Genomic DNA, 21,098 nt, shown 5'->3' with positions numbered 1-21,098 from the left:
GACGTCATCGCAGGTCCTTCACGCGCTTATTCTTAGGAACGGAGGCTCCCGGTTATGGTGGTAAAGTCCAGGGGCCGCCAGAGAGGTGAGTATATGGATATATATATATGGATATACTCACCTCTCCGGCGGCCCCTGGACCTTACCGCCGTAACCGGGAGCCTCCGTTCCTAAGAATGAGCGCGTGAAGGACCTGCGATGACGTCGCGGCTTGTGATTGGTCGCGTGAGCGGTCACATGAGCGCTCACGCGACCAATCAGAAGACGTGACGTCATCGAAGGCCCTTCACGCGCTCATTCTTAGGAACGGAGGCTCCCGGTTACATCGGTAAAGTCCAGGGGCCGCCGGAGAGGTGAGTATATCCATATTTTTTATTTTAATTCTTTATTTTACACATGAATATGGATCCCAGGGCTTGAAGGAGAGTTTCCTCTCCTTCAGACCCTGGGAACCATTCCGATACTTTGCGTCCCATTGAAATGCATTGGTATCGGTATCGGCGAGATCCGATATTTTGCCGGTATCAGCCGATACTATCCGATACCGATACCAATGCATATCGGAAGGTATCGCTCAACACTAGTCACTAATCAACATACTGTAGTTATGGATTACTTAACAGCAGCACAGGGTGGTATGTGTCAGGTTATTGGACCCGCATGCTGTCATTATATAGATCCCAATAGTACTATGAAGTTAAAGTTAAAGTTAGAGGACATTTAAAGACTCAGAGATTAATATAATAAAGACAATGACCGTAATAAGGACAGTTGGTGGGCAGACACCTTCTCCTTTTTTCAATCCAGCCAATTGGTTTAAGGGACTTGGGGGCTGGATAGCTGGAATCTTGCAAAGTTTGTTACACATCGCTGCCTTTATCCTTGTCATGTATGTAATACTAAAACTTGTTCTTTGGTGTATTTCTGTATGTATTAGGAAATTCTGCACTAAGACAACTAATGATGATACCAAAAGCATTGCCACCCCTGATCTTCTCTACACCGATTTCACAAAGTGACCTGATGAAGATGTTGAAGCCAAGCACATGGCTACCTTCAAAAGATCCCCACCACTGTTATCAATAATTGTTATTCGTAAATTCTAGTATACAGGGTGGATGGGTGCGCCGCAACAGCCATGGCTGGTAACATGGCACCAGTCATGTGAAGACCAGTACCCCTCGAGCTTAGAGCTTGGGATAGCACCTCTGATGCTGGACATTAATTAACAAAATTTATCTAGGGGGGGAATGTGAAGGAAGAAATTAAGAAAGACTCTCCATTTTGTACTTTTTTACTCCATTTTCTTGTTGCTTAAAGATAAATTCTGTTATTTAATTAGGTAAAAGGTTATAGTTACCATGGAATAACTTTATCTTGTTGTTCACAAGCCTGTTATTCAACCAGGCTATGGTTCATAATTGGTATAAAGACCTTGAGACTTCTGACTTGAGCCAGGGAAGGGACTCGGGGGTGTATCGCTATACAAGACTGAGGCACCTGTTAGTATGTGTTTTTCTATGCCAAGAAGACATGACCATATATGTGGTTTCCGGTTTTTCTGTATCCTCATGGGTTAAGTTTTTCCTGCATTCTTATAGGTTAAGAACTGTGAGCGTGTTCTTATGCTGATTGGTTGAAGTATAATTTCTATGACTATGAAAAGTGATATACAATAAAACGGGGGCCAGAGATCTGCTCGATAACCCATACAGAGGCACACGTCTCCGTCTGGTCATTATCAGCTGCTGGCAACGCCCTGTAGATTAATTTGGAAATCACTGAGTCAACCGTGAAGGATCAATTTAGATCCTCCCTCAACAAGGAGGAGGAGGAACCAGCAAGATACAGTGAAAGAGCGGTAAGAGAGATAGGAGGAGAACCAGGAGAGAATGGTGTACTTGAGGCCAATGGAGTGTAGCATAGTGAGGAGGAGCTGATGATCCACAGTGTGAATGCTGCGGAGAGGTCCAAGAGAATTAGCATGGAGTAGGGTCAGAGAGTGAGGTAGATGCAGTGGGGGATGGAGAACAGTGCATGTTATGAGGGGATTGGGAGGTAATTTCCTGTCGGATATGGTCAATTTTTTCTTTGAAGTAATTGGCCAGATCGTCAGCGTGGAGATCCATGGTTGGGGCCTGCACTCTTGGGTTGAGTAGGGGATGAAAAGTGTCAAAGAGGAGTTTAGGGTTATTGGACAGTGGGGTGATGAGGGTGTTGAAATAGGTTTGTTTGGAGAGGTGAATGGCAAAGTTGTATGTTTTAAGCATAAACTTAAAATGGATGAAATCTTCGAGTAGATTAGATATTCTCCACAGGCGTTCGGCGCACCTGGAACACCGCTGCAGGAAACGTGTTTGCAGAGTGTGCCACGGTTTTCGTCATCTGTGCCGATTTGTTCTATGTATATGAGGTGCAATTTTGTCCAGGGCACGTTGCAGGGTTTTATTGTAATGCTTCAGTGCAGAATTAGGACATGAGAGGGAGGAGATAGGGGCCAATGGTGACTGCAAGTTCTTCATAAGTTTCTGAGTGTTAATGGCCTGAATGTTTCTATAAGTGTGGAAAGTGGGGGTTACCTGAGCAGGATGGCAGTTCTTGATAGAGAATGAAAGAAGGTTGTGGTCAGAGAGCAGGAGAGGGGAGTTTGTGAAATCATCCACTGAGCAAAGCCGAGAGAACACCAAGTCGAGGGAGTTTCCATCTTCATGCGTTGGAGAGTTAGTATGCTGCAAGAGGCCAAAAGAGGAGGTTAGAGATAAAAGGTGAGAAGCGGCTGGGGAGAGGGGGAAAAGAAATGGGGATGTTGAAATCACCCATGATGAGGGTAGGGATGTCACAGAAGAGAAAATGTGGAAGCCAAGTGGCAAAGTGATCTAGGAATTGATGGGAGGGGCCCGGAGGACGATACACCACCGCCACTTGCATGGAGAAGGGGATGTAGAGTCTGACAGCATGGACCTCGAAAGAAGGGAAGACAAGTGAGGGTACTTGGGGGATAACTTGGAAGGTATATTTGGTTGATAGGAGCAGACCAATGCTTCCACCTGCTCTGTTTTCCAATCTTGGAGTATGAAAAAAGTGCAGCCCACCATATGAAAGAGCAGCAGCAGCAGTGGTGTCTGACTGCTGGATCCAGGTTTCAGCAAGAGCTAGAAGCTTAAGAGAATTAGAAAGGAAGAAGTCATGGATAAAGGGGAGTTTATTACACACTGAATGAGAATTCCAAAGGGCACAAATGAAAGAGACAGAAGGCATGCAGGGAATATTAATAAGGTTAGAGTGGTTTTTGAGTGTAGCAGTTGGGAGGTTTGACTTGCTATAACATGGGGGGCCGGGGTTGGGAGAGATGTCTTCTGCGACTAGGAGAAGGAGGATAGAAAGAGTTAGTAAATGGTTAAGCGATTTGTGAAAGCGTCTCTTGTGTTGGATGGTGGGTATGAATAGATCTACGCTGTTTAGCGATGTGAACAGATCGTGAGTGCTATACATAGGAGAGGAAAGGACAGAAGGGCCGATATGGTTGGAGTGTAAGGAGTTAATGCAAGGGCGGTGAATGTGAGTGAATGCAGCAGCCAGGATATAGATTATACGAATGCATATGGTGAAAATTTGTTGTGCTCCAAACATACAGGGAATAGATCTATTTAATTGTCTTACCTGTATCCTGCCCTGTCTAACTGCCATGTTATAACTGCCAGTACTTTCATAAAATGTACTTCGATTAAATGTGCACAAATGCCCCATACACAAATGCCTCCCCAGGCAATGTCTCAATATATAGGAGGCTAGCTCTTAGATATTACTTTTTTTTCTCTCATTAGCAATCAATCAAACTAAGTTGAGACAGCAGGACACAATAAATGTAGTGAAAAGATAAACAAGTATCCAGGCCTATAGGGATCATATACCACTTTGAAAAGTTACTTGACCTCATAGCATAAGGGGACAAGCAGAGTAAGTTGAAATAACTAAATACCATTATATATGCAGCTATGATGAATAACATTTGCAGGATTCATGCAGGAATTCAGTGCAGTAACTTGATTTAGTTAAATACCATTATATATGCAGCTAAAATGAAAAACATTTGTCGGACTCATGCAGGAATTAAGTGCAGTAGCTTGAATTAGTTAAATACCATTATATATGCAGGTGTTCCCCAAGACTCAGTTCTAGGACCCCTACTCTTCTCCATCTACACCTTCGGCCTGGGACTGCTTATAGAATCCCACAGTTTGTTGTATCGTCTCGCCGATGACATGCAGGTCAACCTATCAGGACCTGACCTCACCTCCTTACTCACCAAAATCCCACAATGTCTGTCTGCTTTCTTAGCCTTCTTTACTGCTCGCTTTCTAAAACTGAACATGGACAAAACAGAATTCATCATCTTTCCCCCATCTCACTCTACCCCTCCACCAGACCTGTCCATCAATGTCAATGGCTGCTCACTTTCCACAGTTTCGCATGCTCGGTGCCTCGGGGTGATCCTTGACTCTGCCCTCTCTTTCAAGCCACACATCCAAGCCCTTGCCTCCTCCTGTCTTCTCAAGCTCAAAAATATTTCCCAGATCCGCGCATTCCTTGACCACAAAACCATAAAAAAACTAGTGCACGCCCTTATCATCTCCCGCCTTGACTACTGCAACCTCCTACTCTCTAGCCTCCCCTCTAGCACTCTGGCACCACTCAAATCCATCCTATACTCTGCTGCCCGACTAATCTACCTGTCTCTCCACTCTCCCCCAACCTTTCCCCTATGCCAAGCCCTTCATTGGCTTCCTATCGTCCAGAGACTCCAGTTCAAAACCCTTACTGACATAACAGCCATCCACAACCAGTCTCCTCCATACATCTGTAACATGGTCTCCCAGTACTTACCTACATGCAACCTTTGATCCTGACAAGATCTCATTCTCTACTCCCCTCTTATCTCTTCTTCCCATAACCGCATCCAAGACTTCTCCCGTGCTTCCCCCATACTCTGGAACTCTCTACCCCAACACATCAGACTTTCGCCTACCATAGAAACCTTCAAAAAGAACCCGAAGACTCGCTTCTTCTGACAAGCCTACAGCCTGCAGTGATCCTCAACCTACTGAACCACCGCACAACCAGCTCTACCCTCTCCAAGTGTATCCTCACTCATCCCCTGTGAGCCCTCATGGGCAGTGATCTCACTCTTTCTGTACCTGTTAGTGCCTTGTTTTTTGCTCATGTTTATTGTATTTGTCAATATTGTCCCCCTTTTTCACATGTAAAGTTCCATGGAATAAATGGAGCTATAAAAATGTATAATAATAATAATAAGATGAATAACATTTGCAGGACTCATGCAGGAATTCAGTGCAGTAGCTTGAATTAGTTAAATACCTGTATGAAGAGAATAGAGATGCGTGTTAGATTCAGCCACTTTATAACTGCCAGTACTTTGATAAAATGTACTTCGGTTAAATGTGCACAGATGCCTTCGGCCTTAGTTGGTTATTAAAAATAGGGGGACTCCGCATAATTTTTTTAGGGTCCCTCCATTTTAATAACCAGCAAAAGCAAAGCAGACAGCTGCGGCCTTATATAAATAGGCTGAGAAGGTCCATTGCTATTGGTCCCTTCCCAGCACAATAAGACTATTTTACAGCTGTTTGCTTTCCCTTGCTGGTTATAAAAAATACAAGAGACTGCACGTCATTTTTTAAAATAATTTATTTATGCATTTTACACTGTCAGGCTGTGTCACATGGTACGCCAGTCAATCATAGCCGTTCCATTACTTGGCATGACTGTGATAGGGCCAGAAATGCCCACAGCCTTAAAGATTGTTCATTGACTCCGCTGGAGCATTTCAACAAACTTTATTAGGCTGCTGAACCTGAACAGTAAAATGGAAGTACAGTAAGAAGTCCGCTATAGTTACAGTTCGGGTTCACTCATCCCTACCTTCAACAATTATAAATATAGAGACACTTTAGCTGAGCTTTTCCAATGACCTTGATCCTTCAGCCCATTTTTCGGTAACCAACCACATAACAATGCACCTGTTTCTGCCACCATACTGAGTGTACCCCCAGCCTTGTGACTTGTCTTCTCTTGGACACACGGCTTCCAAGACCTGACTGACACTTTTCCATTCACTAGAGACCCTTAAGGATTTTAACAAAGTTTCCTGGCCATACGTCCCCTTCCCCAACTCGCCTGCTATTAGTATTTCGCTGCCACCAGTGAAGTTCTTCTTGTAAGATTCCTCTCTCTCTGCTTTTCTACTCTTTTCATCCACTCTCGGAGACCACAGGTGAAGATCACCTTAAACCAGTGTTTCTCAACTCCAGTCCTTAAGACCCCACAACAGGTCATGTTTTCAGGATTTCCTTAGTATTGCACAGGTGATCATTTCATCACCTGCTCAAGCATTAATTTCATCGCCTATGCAATACTAAGGAAATCCTGAAAACATGACCTGTTGTGGGGTCTTGAGGACTGGAGTTGAGAAACACTGCCTTAAACAGTGGGTGTCCTTACTTCTTCCTCTTCTTTTTCTTAACAACGCCACTTCCTGGGCAATTAACCCAGATATTTCCAATCCTCCTCCCCAGTATGGGCAGGCCCTACAATTAACCCTGTGACTAAACTACAGGGTGGGCCATTGATATGGATACACCTAGGTGCGCCATTTATAAAGTTGGATCCAAAATGGCTGACTGCAAAATGGCCGCCATGGTCACCACCCATGTTGAAAAAGTTTCCCCCTCCCATATACTAATGTGCCTTAAACAGGAAGTTGATATCACCAACCATTCCCATTTTATTTAGGTGTATCCATATACATGGCCACCCTGTACACAGGAACTGGAGCCACAGGAGGATAACAATAATATAAAGTACAGCAAAATACATTCTCATACACTTAAACGTCAGGCGTTGTCAGAGGAGTGGAACGCCATCCTCTACCCTCTCACAACTACACTCCAACTCTCCTACAATTCCTTAAACTACACAGTGCACCTTTACAACAGAGAAGTTACCCACTTTGCCCTTTGCAAAATTAGTTCCTCTCCCAACTGCGATTTCATTTCTCTATAGCTATGAAAAGAGTCAAGGTTATTATCTAATATTTTGAAGATACGTAGTTTTATATCATATTCACCTTGATGATAAAAATGAATGTATTCAAACATTTGGTCCCCACATTATAATAAATCCACTTGCAGCTTGTATGCACCTTAATACGTAAAGACGAAATAGAGATGAAGAACAAAAGGGACAAGAAATACATGAGACAGATTCTTTTTGTCTGTGTTTGTTCCTAATTCTTCTGACTTCTGAAATAGCTCTTCCTTCCTCTCCCTAACATGCACACATGCTTATCCTTTAAATATCCCCATTTAAATGCAGATTTCTGGCCTTAGCTGCAATGACTTTTTATGTGAAGAAAAGTAAGGAAAAGGCAAGTAAAATAAAAAAGAGGAGTTTGATGGAGGAAATGAGTTTAAAGGGATATTAAAAGTAAAATGTGAGCCGTAAGGCATTTTATGTTTTTATCACTTTAAAGAATAATTTATATAGTTTCTGTTAGGTGCCTATGTAAAATTCTTAACTGTGATTATCTATATGAAAAAACTCAGCACATTACAGTGTTTAACTCTTGCCGTTAAATAATATGTATTGACAAGTTCAATGTTAATCTAATAAATCCATGTGGATACGCAGTAGATAATAGCTTGTTTTTGCTCTACTTTATGTGACATGTTGTTACCTTTTGCGCCCGTTGAGCAGCATGAGCATCTGCTCAAAGCCGCATGTCTACAGATTCTTTAGCACTATGTCTGCAGCTCCAGCATTGCCTTTTGCTACTTATTGCACCACCATTGCTTCATGTTCTGCTTATTCTGCATCTTGTTACATGAGATAATGGCTCAGGAGAAGCCGAAGCGTCACAATGCTATTATCTATTGGATTTCCACATGGATTTATTTATTTACATTGACCCATTGAACTATAAATATTCTTTAATTTCAAGCGTTAAAATGGTTGTCTGGTTAAAACCGATAAGTCTGCAGTCATTCTGTGTGACTACAGACTTATGAATCCTCCAGCACACACACTGTGCGTTGAAGGGATTCAGCCAGAACAGAAGGGCATGTATGAGTTATACATACCCCCAGTTAGTGGGAGCAACTTGTATAGAATGAGGCCTCACCCTTTAATTGGATGCACCAAATGGATGGCTGCATCACTAGGCAGGGTGCAACCTTGGCTCAATACAAGTGTATGAAGCGAGGCCACGCCCACTGACCGGGCGTATGTGTAACTCATACATACCCCCGGTCCCGACTCTGAAACTTGCGGATTCATAAATCTGCAGTCACACAGAGTGACTGCAGACTTTTTGGTTTTGACCAGACAACCCCTTTAAAGAATGGAGTGATCTGTGTTTTCTATATAGATAAATTATGAGGTTATTTTACTTACTAACTTCTCTCAGTCTAATTGTTACAGATTGGATCCATTTTCCACATACTTCTGAATTCCTAACTAATCATGATTCTGCAGCAACATTTTACAAAATGTATTTTCTTTATATTACTGAGGAGCAGAGAGTGAAGAATGGTTAACTGCAATGGACAGGAGAATTTACAAAATCTATGTACAGGTGCATCTCACAAAATTAAAATATCATCAAAAAGTTAATTTATTTCAGTTCTTCAATACAAAAACTGAAACTCATATATTATATAGAGTCATTACAAACAGAGTGATGAATTTCAAGTGTTTATTTCTGTTAATGTTGATGATTATGTGATACAGCCAATAAAAACTCAAAAGTCATTATGTCAGTAAATTAGAATACTTTATAACACAAGCTTGAAAAAAATGACTTTAACATCCAAAATGTTGGCTTACTGAAATGTATATTCAGTAAACACTCTCAATACTTGGTCGGGGCTCCTTTAGCATCAATTACTGCATCAATGTGGCAAGGCAAGAAGGCAATCAGCCTGTGGCACTGCTGAGGTGTTAAGCCCAGGTTGCTTTGACAGCAGCCTTCAGTTCATCTGCATTATGGAATCTGGTGTCTCTCATCTTCCTCTTTACAATATGCCATAGATTATCTATGGGGTTTAGGCCAGGCAAGCTTGCTGGCCAATCAAGCACAGTGATACTGTTGTTTTTAAACGAGGTATTGGTACTTTTGGCAGTATGGACAGGTGCCAAGTCCTGTTGGAGAATGAAATTTCCATCTCCAAAAAGTCTGTCGGGAGAGGGAAGCATGAAGTGCTCTAAAATTTTCTGGAAGAGGGCTGTGCTGACTTTGGTCTTGATAAAACACAGTGGACCTACACCAGTAGATGACATAGCTCCCCAAACCATCAATGATTGTGGAAACTTCATACTAGACTTCAAGCAGCTTGGAGTGTCTGTCTCTCCACTCTTCCTCCAGACTCTGAGACCTTGATTTCCAAGGTCTAGTGTGGCATATCCCCAATCAATGATGGTTTGGGGAGCCATGTCATCTGCTGGTGTAGGTCCGCCGTGTTTTATCAAGACCAAAGTCAGCACAGCCATCTACCAGGAAATTTTAGAGCACTTCATGCTTCCCTCTGCCAATAAGCATTTTGGAGATGAAATTTTCTCTCTCCACAGGACTTGGCACCTGTCCATGCTGCCAAAAGTACCAATTCTAAGTTTAAAAACAACAGTATCACTGTGCTTGATTGGCCAGCAAAATCATCTGACCTTAACCCCATAGAGAATCTATGGGGTATTGTCAAGAGGAAGATGAGAGACACCAGACCCAACAATGCAGATGAATTGAAGGCTTCTATCAAAGCAACTTGGGCTTCCATAACACCTCAGCAGTGCCACAGACTGATCGCCTCCATGCCACGCCACATTGATGCAGTAATTGATGCAAAAGGAGCCCTGACCAAGTATTGAGTGCATTTACAGAACATACATTTTAATAGGACAACATTTCTGATTTTTAAATAATTTTTTCAAGCTGGTTTTATAAAGTATTCCAATTTACTGAGACTTTTGGGTTTTCATTGGTTGTAAGCCATACTCATTAACATTAACAGAAATAAACACTTGAAATACATCACTTTGTTTGTAATGACTCTATCTAGCATACAAGTTTTACATTTTGTATTGAAGAATTGAAATAAATTAACTTTTTGATGATATTCTAATTTTGTGAGATGCACCTGTACTGCAGCTGTTACAGCTTCTGCTTCTGTAATTGTGTATTCTACAAAAATTCAGCTTGAAAATAAACTTTCTTCTGGAATCATCACACATGCCTCCTGCAGTTGAGTCAAGCTATCTGATGGAATCTTTTTGTGTGAGTAATGGTACGTATAGTCAGCCTAGAACTGGTGTCTCAAGTGTGCCCTACACTTGCAGCCTTGTTATGGAGTCAGAATAGCTAGGATAATGTTACCTACCTGACTGCATTATGACAACTGTAAATTTTGGAGGAGGAGGGAAGATATATTATGGTCTTGTTTTTCCGGGTTTGGCCTAGAAAAAAAAAATAATTGAAGGAAAGTCTTAATTCTTCTGCATACCAAGATATTTTGGACACTTTTATACTTCCAAAGATGTGGCAACAGTTTGGGAAATGCCATGTTTTATGTCAACATGAAACGCTGCACAAGGCAAGATTCATTAAGGCACGTTTCGATGAGTTTTCTGCAGAAGACCCTAGTTGGCCCTGACCTAAATACCATCAAACATGATTGACATGAACTATAAAGGACACTGCGAGCTATCCCCTCACATCCAACATCAGTATCGGACCTCAAAAATGCTCTTTTTGTGAATGGACAAAAATCCCACAGATTTCTCCAAAATCTAGTAAAAAGCATATTTTCATATTAGTATCTTAGGGTATGCATTCACGTGCCAGATTACATCTGGATTAGCTGCGGATTGAACGCTGCATACAGCCGCAGCGTTCAACCCGCAGCATCCAGAAGTTACAGCATAGTGGAGGGGATTTTATGAAACCCTGTCTCCACTATGCGTGCGAACACGCACCTGGCGGCCCTGCGCTTACGGACATGCGGCACGTCTTTTTAGAACACAGTATGTCTGTTTACCTTGCGGCAACGCTCCGTCGCCACAAGGTAAATCACAGGGCCCTATGTATGGGGTACGGAGATTCCGCATGTGTGCAATGAACACATCCGGAATTACCGCGCGTACAGAAGGGGGCGGCGCTTTGGGTGGAGCCGGGCTTCCGCTACGTCCAAAACTTCGTGATTATGGACCGTGGACACACACCCTTACTGTGTATTACAAGCTTCCTTAATGTTCTGACTATCCAGAATTAAGGAATTTTTTTGCAAACTTAGCTTGGTTAGGTACTTCATTTTCAGCTTAGTATATGATATTCAGTACATTTTCCTAAATACCTTCAAACTATTTTGAACGCATGCACATGGCAGCCTGTCCAATATCCATTCTTTCTTTGCACGCCTGCACCCCTTCATCCTCTATAGCTCAGTCAGCTGCTTTTCCTCTGGCTTATCTGTGCTCTCACCTCATCTATCTATTATTTGTGTTAATATTCACTAGCCCCAGGATAATTCTTTACAAATAACACAACATTCAGTGCCTTGGGACTTTACTTGCGCTGGGAGGAAAACTTGTTTTTTTTCTAAGAGGTGAACATTTTTATGTGCGCTTGTTATTGGGATGAAAAATGGTGTAATGTTTAAGGTGCTAGAAGGATTGGTTTAATGCAATCACAGGTGTACTGGCAAAGGTTTTATGCTTCCCGAACCAAGCACACATTTATTGAGGATTATTTCCATCTATTTATAAGAAGCTAAGAAAATCATTTGGATTTTTTTGTACCCAGATGCCAAGTAAATTTCATTTCTCTTTTGCCTTTCCAGTTTCAAATTCAGTAACAAATGAAATACAGAACCAGTGGCAGCAATATAATCATATTCTAGAAACGATACCAGAGCTAACACTTGGAACTCTCCCAGTTCAACTGAACTAGATTGAGATCACCAAAGGATACATTTATTCCTGCTTCGCAGAACCTTGGGAGACTGAGTGCTGCAGCGTAATACAGGAACTAAATATGATAGTTTTTGCATGTATGACAGATATATGCCCTTTTTCAGAGTAATGTTATCCACAGTTATACTTACCAACATTTAGCACAGCAGTAGTAGCTAAATGTGTTGCACCAAGTTTTTAAGCTTCCCTACTAAATAGGATATAACTTAATAATCACTGGGAGGTCCGACTACTACAAAGCCTCTTCTAAATTGAAGACTTTCTGAATTGAACAGAGGTCAACCATTTACATCTCGGCTCAAATCCTTTTCCATTGTATTCAAGAATATAGCTGAATACAACGTTTGACTACCTCCAATGGTTCAAAAGAGAATGTCCCCATGCGTAAAACCCACAATGATCAGTAAGTTATGACTTTCAAGCTTTCCAAAACCCTTAAAAGGAATGCATCACAAGGTTTTTAGTCACCTGCAGCAGCATCATGTGGGGAGAGATGAAGACCCTGATTCCAATTTTGTATCACTTACTGGGTTTTGATAAAATCACTTATTATTTGGTGCAGACCTACCAGTACTCTGAATTCTGAACTCATATAACCCCACCCACACCACTGATTGGCATCTCTCTGTGTGAGTCTGCCTATGGGGAGTACATTATATAGAGTCTGCAGACTATATAGAGTCTGCATATGGGGGTGTATTATGCTATAGAGTCTGCCTATGGGGGCTGCATTATACTATACAGTCTGCCTACGGAGGATGCATTATGCTATAGAGTCTGCCTATGGCAGTGCATTATACAATATATTGTCTGCATATGGGTGGTGCATTTTACTAAATACAGTCTGCCTATAGGTGATGCATTATATAGAGTCTGCAAATAGGGGGTGCATTATATTATAGAGTTTGCCTATGGGGAGTGCACTATATTATAGTCTGCCTATGGGGGATGCATTATACAATATAGTCTACCAATGGGGGTGCAATATACTACATAGAGTCTGCCTATGGGGAGTGCATTATACTGTAGAGTCTGCCTATGAGAAGTGCATTATACTATAGAGTCTGCCTATGGGCAGTGCATTATACTATAGAGTCTGTCTATGAGGGGTACATTATAATTTAGAGTCTGCCTGTGGGAGGTACATTATACTGTATAGACTCTGTCTATGGGGAGTTAATTATACTATATAAAGTCTGCTGAAAAAGAGAATGGACAGCACCTTCAATATTCATACACTGATCTAATGCCGCTAGGCAAAAATGTATGTAACTGAACATGAGGTTATTAGTTTAACATTCTGATCAGACTGTATGAAGCCCACTGCCATGTCACGACAAACCTAACTTAGCGGGTCTATGCGCCGGGCACCGCTGGAGCAACAATGCACCAGCAGGGTGGACAGCCTGGTACCCCACAGCACCCATTCTGCAAGACTGAGTCCCCATGACTCTAGACCGTGCCACCCAACCAGCACAAACCCACAGCAACCATGGCCGCCATACAGCACCCACACCAAATGAAAGGAGTATTGAAACTCACCTTCCTCAGACTCTCCAGTGAGAGCAGAAATGGGCTAAACCCTTTTCTTTGCAGTCTCCTGCTTTTTAAAATCATATGTGCCAAATGGTACAGTCTGATAATGTCTGCTGGAGGGTACTTCATTATACTATAGAGTCTGCCTATGGGGGTGCATTATACTATAGAATCTGCTACGGGGTGTACATTATACTATAGAATCTGCCTATGGGGGGTCATTATACTATAGAATCTGCCTATGGGGATGCATTATATTATACACTCCCTGACAGAAGTTATGTCACTTATCCATGTTATGTAAATAAAAGCTTAGAACCTGACATTAAATTCATCCATTGGTTGTATAAATTATTCTTTTGAAAGCTGAAACCCTCCGAAATGTAGTTTAGGTTAAGAAAATAAATTGGCATCAATGCAGAAATATTGATCAGTTAATGGACACAGAAGGGTCAGACTTTGGAAAGACAAAAGTTTTGTTGCCCACAGAAAGTAATTTGATATTCAAACAAATAATTAATTAACTTTAAATACAAATATGTGTTGCATAACATTGGTTAATGAAGCTGTGGTGCTATTAGAGTCATATTTAATATTTTGTGTGACTTCCTTGAGCTTGAAGGACTGTATCCATATGGTTCAACAATGATTCATACAATTTAATAATGAAGTCATCAGGAATAGCAAAGAATGCAGTCTTACATGCCCCCCAGAGTTCATCTAGATTCTTTGGTTTTGTCTTCCAAGCTTCCTCTTTCATCCTACCCCAAACATGCTCAATGATGTTCATGTCTGGTGACTGGGCTGGCCAGTCCATGAGCACCTTAATCTTTTTTGCCTGGAGGAACTCTGTTGTAGAGATGGATGTATGAGATGGAGCACCATCCTGCTGCAGAATTTGACCCCTTTTATGATTTGGAATATAAGAGGTAGCTAATACTTCTTGATATTTTAGGCTATTGATGTTGCCTTCCACCTTCCAAATGTTTTGCACACCCTCATACTGAATGTAACCCCAGACCATGATCTTTCCACCACCAAATGTAACTGTTTTCTGGGTGTATTATGGATCCATACAGGCTCCAGTAGGTCTCCAGCAGTATTTTCGGCGGCTGTGGTGTAATTATACCAAAAATACATTGGAGAAATCCACCTTCTGCCACTTTTCCAGCATCCATCTGTTTAGCAGGCTGTGGGACTTTGCAAATGCCACACGGCTTTTTATTTGCCTTTTGTTTAGTGCTGGCTTCTGGGCACTGATTCAACCATGGAGGCCATTTCGAGACAGAATCCTACAGACTGTTCTAGTTGACACAGGGACTTGAGGTGACCAGGGGTGTTGGAGCTCTGCTGCAGTGGAAGAGGGGCTTGCTTTGGATTTTCTAACCAACAAACGCTCCTCCTGAAAAGTTGTCTTGCGGGGTCTGCCGGACCTGGGCTTGTCATACACATCTCCAGTCTCTTCAAATCTTTTTTTAATTCTTTGTACTTGATGCTGAAACACATTAAAGGTGCCAGCCATCTCTGCAGTGGATCTGGTCTTCAGACACTTGATAATCCAGGGTTTGGTCACAGGGTGGATTTTTGGCATGTTGTCAGAGCTCAAGTTGCAGTTTAAGTGAAGGTCTGGGGTGCTGGGTTTCTTTTTATACACACACACTAATTAACCGATCATTTACTGAGCACAGGTGAGGATGTAAACTCGGATTGGGTGCATTATATGACCAGGCGACAAAACTTTTGTTTTGCCATAATCTTACCATTCTGTGTACATTAACTGATCAATATTTCTGCATTGATGCCAATTTATTTTCTTAACCTTATCCACATTTTGAACAGTTTCAGCTTTCAAAAGAATAATTTATACAACCAATGGATGAATTTAGCATCAGGTTCTAAGCTTTTATTTACATAACATGGAAAAGCGACATAACTTCTGTCAGGGAGTGCATAGAGTTTGCCAATTAAGGGTGCATTATACAATATAGAGACTGCCTATGAGGTTGCATTATACAATATAGAATCTGCCAGGGGGAGTGCATTATACAATATAGAGTCTGCCTATGCGGAGTGCATTATACTATATAGAGTCTGCCTATGGGGAGTGCATTATAATACATGGAATCTGTCTATGGGGAGTGCATTATACTATATACAGTCTGCTTAAGGGGAATGCATTATACAATATAGAGTCTGCCCATGGGGAGTGCATTATACTATATGGAGGTCTATGGGAAGTACATTATACTATATGGAGGCCTATGTGGAGTGAATTATACTATTTTGAGGACTAACTGGGACATTAGACTATACTTAGGCTATCTAGGGGCCATCATACAGCATGGAGATTACAGTGACGGGGCCATCATGCAGTGCTTGAGCCATCAAACAGTTTGGAGAACACTAAGGATTCAGTATATATACAGTGAGGGTGCATTATACTGTGTATAAGAGAGCATCATACTGTGTATAGGGAACTTACAGGGGGGAGACTTGGGACATTAAATGTAAAGTGGGCACTTATTGTTATAGGAGAACTCAGGTTATTGTGAATGTGTGAATGTCAAAGTGGCACACAGAGGGCATTAATCCTTTCTAGGGGACAAAATGTGGCCACTGTTTTCTAGGGCACTTGCACCCGGCATTACTATATTCTAGAGGGTTACTTTAAAATTTAGAGGGCACACAGAACCACACAATAGGTGCAGTAATAGGGACACATATGGCAGCAGCGGCTCAGTGTTGGGGTGTCAGCAGGATGGGGAGTTTGTGCTGGTTGGGAATAGTCTAATTGGGGAAAGTTCAGAAATTATGAGATGTGAAATGTGTCTGTTTTAATCTCTGCAGCCGAGTTGTGGCTGGAAGAAGTTGTCATATCAGTCTGGACAGATGGATAAGATGTGAAAAGTGAACGATTCCATTAGAAAGAACATCAGCTGTAAGTCACCATCTGTAACTGTGCAGTGATCTCTTATATGTTCTGTAGAAATGGTATCTACCACTGACCATATGGCGGTAATATCAATGTTGGTCTTTATATAGAGATTATTTTCAGCAGCAGGGCAGTCATCTGCTGAGGTTCTCCTACATCCAATATTAGGGAGCGCCACCCAGTTGTAATCAAGGTTATTTGTTTAGGGGCCCACTCATAAGTTCCACCCCCCGAACCAAAACCCTAGTTACACCTCTGCCAGGACTTATCTGGGCCACTAACTGGAAATCTGTGTAAAATGTATTTATCATTCCCTAATAAGTAATTACATTAACTTTTTTCTCAATTTCATTCCTATCAAACATTACTTTGCAGAATTGCTGTTCAAACAGTTCTGTAATATACAGGTCCTTCTCAAAAAATTAGCATATAGTGTTAAATTTCATTATTTACCATAATGTAATGATTACAATTAAACTTTCATATATTATAGATTCATTATCCACCAACTGAAATTTGTCAGGTCTTTTATTGTTTTAATACTGATGATTTTGGCATACAACTCCTGAAAACCCAAAAAACCTGTCTCAATAAATTAGCATATTTCACCCGTCCAATCAAATAAAAGTGTTTTTTAATAACAAACAAAAAACCATCAAATAATAATGTTCAGTTATGCACTCAATACTTGGTCGGGAATCCTTTGGCAGAAATGACTGCTTCAATGCGGCGTGGCATGGAGGCAATCAGCCTGTGACACTGCTGAGATGTTATGGAGGCCCAGGATGCTTCAATAGCGGCCTTAAGCTCATCCAGAGTGTTGGGTCTTGCGTCTCTCAACTTTCTCTTCACAATATCCCACAGATTCTCTATGGGGTTCAGGTCAGGAGAGTTGGCAGGCCAATTGAGCACAGTAATACCATGGTCAGTAAACCATTTACCAGTGGTTTTGGCACTGTGAGCAGGTGCCAGGTCGTGCTGAAAAATGAAATCTTCATCTCCATAAAGCATTTCAGCCGATGGAAGCATGAAGTGCTCCAAAATCTCCTGATAGCTAGCTGCATTGACCCTGCCCTTGATGAAACACAGTGGACCAACACCAGCAGCTGACATGGCACCCCACACCATCACTGACTGTGGGTACTTGACACTGGACTTCAGGCATTTTGGCATTTCCTTCTCCCCAGTCTTCCTCCAGACTCTGGCACCTTGATTTCCGAATGACATGCAAAATTTGCTTTCATCAGAAAAAAGTACTTGGGACCACTTAGCAACAGCTTCTGCCGCTGTTTATGGTTCAAAAGTGGCTTTACCTGGGGAATGCGGCACCTGTAGCCCATTTCCTGCACACGCCTGTGCACGGTGGCTCTGGATGTTTCCACACCAGACTCAGTCCACTGCTTCCTCAGGTTCCCCAAGGTCTGGAATCGGTCCTTCTCCACAATCTTCCTCAGGGTCTGGTCACCTCTTCTCGTTGTACAGCGTTTTCTGCCACATTGTTTCCTTCCAACAGACTTACCATTGAGGTGCCTTGATACAGCACTCTGGGAACAGCCTATTTGTTGAGAAATTTCTTTCTGGGTCTTACTCTCTTGCTTGAGGGTGTCAATGATGGCCTTCTTGACATCTGTCAGGTCGCTAGTCTTACCCATGATGGGGGTTTTGAGTAATGAACCAGGCAGGGAGTTTTTAAAAGCCTCAGGTATCTTTTGCATGTGTTTAGAGTTAATTAGTTGATTCAGAAGATTAGGGTAATAGGTCGTTTAGAGAACCTTTTCTTGATATGCTAATTTATTGAGACAGGTTTTTTGGGTTATCAGGAGTTGTATGCCAAAATCATCAGTATTAAAACAATAAAAGACCTGACAAATTTCAGTTGGTGGATAATGAATCTATAATATATGAAAGTTTAATTGTAATCATTACATTATGGTAAATAATGAAATTTAACACTATATGCTAATTTTTTGAGAAGGACCTGTAGTCTGGTAGGTTTACCACTTATCTGAAAAGTGTTTATCCGGTCAACTTTGCAGAATTTTCTTTATGTGAAGTCCTGAATATGCATGGACAGTGTATACAAATGAGTCCAGGTGCACACATGGCCTCAATGCTTGAGAGCATTCTGTAAATTTAAAGATAAAGGACTTTCAACATCACACATGAGTCTCTTTTGGAAAAACATTTTGTATCAGCACAGATCAGATGAAGGAGAGAATGCACACCGTCTTTTTGTTGCAAGATCTTATTAAGCCTGATTTCATTCATAATTTTTTTTTTCAGGGCTTTGAAACATTTGTAAAAAAAAACATGAATACCAAATATTTTGTAGCATACACATACAGCAAAAATGCCGGCTCTCCAGAAATAATGAAAAAGCTCAATCTTTATTCACTCAGGTATATGCGACTTTTGGTGCTTCCAACTGTGCTTTTCTCAAGTCATGAACTTTCATGACATACAGTATTCGATACACAGTGGGTACGGAAAGTATTCCGACCTCTTTAAATTTTTCACTCTTTGTTTCATTGCAGCCATTTGGTAAAATCAAAAATGTTCATGTTTTTCTCATTAATGTACACTCTGCACCCCATCTTGACTGAAAAAAACAGAAATGTAGAAATTTTTGCAAATTTATTAAAAAAGAAAAACTGAAATATAACATAGTCATAAGTAGTGTTGAGCGATACCTTCCGATATGCAAAGGTATCGGAATCGGTATCGGATTGGATCGGCCGATACCCAAAAGTATCGGATATCGCCGATACCGATACCCGATACCAATGCATATCAATGGGACACAAAATATCGGAATGGTTCCCAGGGTCTGAAGGAGAGGAAACTCTCCTTCAGGCCCTGGGATCCATATTCATGTATAAAATAAAGAACAAAAATAAAAAATATTGATATACTCACCCCTCTGACGGCCCCGGCTCTCACCGGTCCAAGCGTCTGCCTCCGTTCCCTAAGAATGCAGAGTGAAGGACCTTCGATGATGTCGCGGCTTGTGATTGGTCGCGTGACCGCTCATGTGACCGCTCACGCAACCAATCACAAGACGCGACGTCATCGCAGGCCCTACATTCACTCATTCTTAGGAACGGAGGCTGCCGGTTACATCGCTAAGGTCCAGGGTCCGCCGGAGGGGTGAGTATATCAATATTTTTTATTTTTATTATTTATTTTTTACATGAATATGGATCCCAGGGCCTGAAGGAGAGTCTCCTCTCCTCCAGACCCTGGGAACCATACGCACCGCACACTTCCGATTCCGATTTCCGATATCGCAAAAATATCGGAACTCGGTATCGGAATTCTGATACAGCAAATATCGGCTGACACCCGATACTTGCAGTATCGTAATGCTCAACACTAGTCATAAGTATTCAGACCCTTTGCTCAGTATTGAGTAGAAGCACCATTTTGAGCTAGTACAGCCATGAGTCTTCTTGGGAATGAGGCAACAAGTTTTTCACACCTGGATTTGGGGATCCTCTGCCATTCTACCGTGCAGATCCTCTCCAGTTATTATTATTATCATTAGACATTTTTATAGCTTCAATTTTCCATGGTGCTTTACATGTGAAAAGGGGTAAATATAGACAAGTACAATAAACATAATCAAAAACAAGGCACACACAAGTACAGAAGGAGAGAGGACCCTGTTCGCAAGGGCTCACAGTCTACAGGGTGTGGGTGAGGATACATTAAGAGTTCCATCAGGTTGGACGATGAACGTTGGTGGACAGCCATTTTCAGGTCTCTCCAGAGATGCTCAGTTGGGTTTAGGTCAGCGCTCTAGCTGGATGGTCACAGAGTTTTTCTGAAGCCACTCCTTTGTTATTTTAGCTGTTTGCTTATTGTCATTGTCTTGTTGGAAGGTGAACCTTCAGCCAAGTCTGAGGTCCAGAGCACTCTGGAAGATGTTTTCATCCAGGATATCTCTGTACTTGGCCGCATTTATGTTTACTTCAATGGCAACCAGTCATCCTGACCCTGCAGCTGAATAACATCCCCATAACATGATGCTGCCACCACCATGTTTCACTGTTGGGATTATTGTTATGACCCCAATGGCAGAGGGTCTCAGAAGTAAATACCAAGTCTGCAAACACAAAAAACCAGCTCATAGGGCAGTGGTAACTGGGCTGACCATATATCTAATCCTAGCACCACAAATAGCAGCAGCCGGGGAACGTACCTACGTTGGTTCTAGACGTCTCGCGCCAGCCGGAGAACTAACTAACCCTAGAAGGGAAAAGATAGACCTTTCTTGCCTCCAGAGAAAAGACCCCAAAAGTTGGATACAAGCCCCCCAACAAATAATAACGGTGAGGTAAGAAGAAAAGACAAACGTAAGAATGAACTAGGTATTTAGCAAAGAGAGGCCCACTGACTAATAGCAGAATATAGTAAGATGACTTATACGGTCAGCAAAAACCCTATCAAAATTTCCACACTGGATATTCAAGAACCCCCGAACCGTCTAATGGCCCGGGGGGAGAATACCAGCCCCCTAGAGCTTCCAGCAAAATCAGGAATCACATTTAGTACAAGCTGGACAAAAATAAGAGCAATGCAAATAACCAAAAAA

Source organism: Ranitomeya variabilis, chromosome 3 (assembly GCF_051348905.1).
Source record: "Ranitomeya variabilis isolate aRanVar5 chromosome 3, aRanVar5.hap1, whole genome shotgun sequence".
Lineage (NCBI taxonomy): Eukaryota > Metazoa > Chordata > Amphibia > Anura > Dendrobatidae > Ranitomeya > Ranitomeya variabilis.
The sequence above is the reverse complement of the archived record's forward strand: the minus strand, read 5'-3'. Positions refer to the sequence as shown.